Source organism: Trichosurus vulpecula, chromosome 7 (assembly GCF_011100635.1).
Source record: "Trichosurus vulpecula isolate mTriVul1 chromosome 7, mTriVul1.pri, whole genome shotgun sequence".
Lineage (NCBI taxonomy): Eukaryota > Metazoa > Chordata > Mammalia > Diprotodontia > Phalangeridae > Trichosurus > Trichosurus vulpecula.
Window position 1 is genome coordinate 137,517,823 of NC_050579.1, and position 3,801 is coordinate 137,521,623.

Below are 3,801 nucleotides of genomic sequence, written 5' to 3' on the forward strand. Positions count from 1 at the left end.
TACTTTACTGATGAAGAAATGATTGGCCCAAGGTCAAGATCAGGGCAGGATTTGAACTCAGATCCTCTGACTCCAGAACCAATGATTTTTCTACTGTGTTACACTGTAGTGGAAAGATGGATAATACTTGAAAATAGGCAGAAGTAATGTAAAAGACCTCGTTGTGTACCTCTATGACCAAAAAAGAAATTAGATTAGTCATGTACTGAGAGTGAGGAAGGACGAATGGGTATCTGGAGTATTGTACTGACTTCTGTGAAATGTGAAAAAAAAAGGCTGGAGGAAGGTATTTAATATGCTACCTGCAGCCTCTTTTGGAAGTTATAAAAAAAGACACAGACAAGAATCCCATTTTGTGAAACTCCAAAAAATGCAGTCCAGAATTGAGACAGAATAGATTTGAATAGGAGGAAGAAATCAGGATCAATCAAAGATCTATACTTTTTGGGTGATAAGTACCCTTCCAGCTTCCCTCCTCCTTTATGTCTGTCTGATCTCCAAGCCCTGTCCATGTCAGTTGGGTCCTTACCATTAAAAAAAAAAACCCACACCAAGCAGTCAAGCCAGATGGGAAAGCCACATAATTCCAGTACCGGTGATGAATCCACTAGATGAGGTTGCTCCTCCTTTCCTTTCTCTCCTTTCAGCTCTACAACTGGACTCTGTGGGTCAGGAAAAGGTGTAAAGTTTAGAGCGGATGAAGGGTTAAAGAGGATCAGCAAAGTAGCTACTGTTTAAAATGACATTTATGATCTTTAAATGTACACGCTTGAGCATGGCATTTACTTTACAATGGTCAGGCCCATAAAGCAAGAAGGATAGTTCTGGGCTCTGAAGTGTAAAGGATTATGAAGGACTGAAGCTTCAATAAGTCACTTAATGCCTGTGTAGACATTTCCTGCTGCTTGGGGCTATGCAAAGCCTTGGTCACTGGTGTAAATTCTGTGGACTACATTTCCCATAAGGCTATGCATAAGCCTTCAGTGTCCAAATATCTTACCTCACTTACACTGACACAGACTGCCAATTGGGAAGAAGGCTCTGTGGCATCGCTAGTTTGAAAAGACTGTGGGAGTCTCACAAGGGATGGTAAGGCATAAAGGAAGAAATTTGGAAGATGGGAAGAAATAAGAATTGTGTCTAGAGCAGGTTCCCTACCACTGGGTCTACTAAAAAACATGGGAGTTGAGGCAAGAAGTTTCAATATTCATCTGGTTTGAGATAAATCAGTCAGTCAACAAGCATTTATTAAGTACTTACTATGTGCTATATAGAGGGGAACTCATTCTATTTTGATATGTGTGCAGGTAGCGCTGAGGACAACTTATGTCAGTCTGGTCCATACTCCAGTGGTGGCTGAAGCTTCAAGGGCAGTTCTGATCCAACTCCTTGAGGTGTCCCTGGCCCTTCTCCCCTGTGTGGCCTGGGCCTATGGCAGAGTTCCTATTACCCCTGGTGGTAACAAACCATGCTGTTATTCCTGGAGGAGCTATGGAAAGTCCTAGATGAAGTGAAGGAAAAGAATCTATGATGCTCTGATAGCAGAAAAATCCAAGTTAGAGGCAAACATTAGGCACAAGACATAGTAGAAGGGAAAGGAAAAAAGAGAAATTATTGAAAGTGAGAATCTGGCTGTTGCAGTTGCCCCCATCACAGTTGTATACACAGTGAAAATCAACAATTATGGATGAGATCAATAAAATAAACTTGTCTATGTCACTTTCATTGGTGTTCAGCTAGTTTCCATTGAGAATGTACAGGGACAGCTCCCAGAGAGATCATTTGAGCTTCTTGTAAATATTCTAAAATGGAAAATTGACTATTCCATAGCTGTCAATACCTCTTGAAGGCCAAGTCTATAGAAGATAGTTTAAGAAAAATCAAGACTGACACAATTCTTATACCAAAAAAAAAAATCGTTAGAAGTGGGATCACCTGACTCAGGTGGAAATTGAATACAAAGAGAAGGGAAAATCATCTTTTGACAATGAAAGAGATGAATGTCTTGAAGATTTATAAAACTAGAGATGATGAAGTAGATAACCACTAATAAAGCCTGGATAGATTCTTGGGAGAAACAAGCCAAATAAGAGACCAAATTTTGAGACCAATGAAAGGACCTTTTAGTTACAAATGTGGAAATTCTGTTTTTAATAATGGACTATTGTTACTGACCTGCACAAATGCATTTAATGAGAATATTATTTACTTGGATTTCTTCCAAGGAAAGAGTTCATGTTGCAAGATTTATATAAAAAGATCACATTTTAAAAATAAAATTAAAAAGATATCAGGGTAAAGTAACTTGTCAGTTATTTTAAGTGGGTTGGGATAATTTGGTTGATTTACTCAATTGTCCTTTACCCTGAAAGAAGTTAGAAGGTTTAGAGGGAAGAAAGGAAAGAGAAGAAAAGAAAGAAAACAGAAGGGAAAGAGAGAAAAGAAAGGGAAAGAAGGGAGGAAGGAAGAAAGGAAACTTAGAGGAGTCAAGTCCAAATCAAGAAAAAATTTAGAGAGATGGATGAAGAAAGCATTTCTCCTCAAATACATTCTAGTCTGATGAAGCAATTTGGACATTTAATTATATAATACAAGTACCTACACAAAATTTGCGGGAATATTTGTCTAATTCAAACATTCTAGATGTTTAAATTGCATATTTGAATCACCTGGACTTTATGCCTTCATTTTGAATATGCAGAAACTAGGGTTAGGGGCAAGGTGGAAGTTCAAGATATAAAAAGAGGAGTTATGTCATATCCTAAATCTTCCCAGCATCAGCCATTCACGGGTGCTCAGTTCTGAGCTCTGACATAGATCACTGGCACTGGTTGATGCACTTGGTCCTTCCATCTGACATTTTAGGCAACAGCATCCACTTAGAGCTCTGAGGAGGTCTCAGTGTTTTTATCCTAGAACTGCTGTGAGCCAACAGCTGAGCCATCCTCTCATAAATTTGCCTCAGAAGGCCCCACCTTTCAAAACTGAAATTTCCTTCAGCTTTCACCATCCCATTCAATGTGGACTTTTAAGATTTAGAATCCCTGAAGCAGAAGAATGTTTCTGTGCTCTTTTTTGCTGCTTGTAACACAACCAAAATATGGTACTTGTTTCTACTCTACAAATTGCTTCATTCGTATAGAACTTCCACCCTCAGGGTAAAATGTTGTGGTCCATAAAGGGATATAAGAGTAAGGAGCTGGCCACACAGCCAAGAATTATAAGCCCTGCTTTGTATTTCCAGGGCCAAAATTTGAATCAGAATAATCCAACTGATTGAAAATCATACAGCAGATCAGAAAGAAATTTATTATATATCCCCCTCTCTTTCTGCTGAGTATTCATGGGGAATTTTTGCCTGTGAGAGAATTCTGAGTGTGACTGCTACAGAGAAATGTGTGTCTTGTTCTAGCCAAGTAATCTGGGGTGTGGAAAGAGTGGGTGGAGATGACTGCTTTTGGGAGGGGGTGGCATCTGTAAATGTGGGCAAGACATGTAGTTTGGACAGACCTCACCCTCTGCAGGAAATGTGGTCACTCCAGTCATGCTGGTCACCCCCCTCATACACACGCACACTCCTGCTGATCTCTCCCTGTGCAGCTGTAATTGGTTATACTTGGATATTTCTTTTAAATGCTACAGTGCAAAGAGCTCTGGGTTTGAAGTCAGAGAAAGTGGGATTCAAATCCTAGCCCTACTGCTTAATGCCAGTTGGCCAGTCAGAGAGTCAATAAACATTTAGTAAGCATCTACCATGTGTCAGGCACTGTGCTAAGAACTGGGAATATAAAAAAAGGAGGC

The 3,801-nt window shown here is 39.7% G+C and overlaps 1 pseudogene; it reads left to right on the plus strand.

The window, feature by feature from the left end:
• Window positions 1-598: 598 nt before the first annotated feature.
• LOC118857660 lies at window positions 599-2,105 on the plus strand (annotated as a pseudogene).
• Window positions 2,106-3,801: the final 1,696 nt, after the last annotated feature.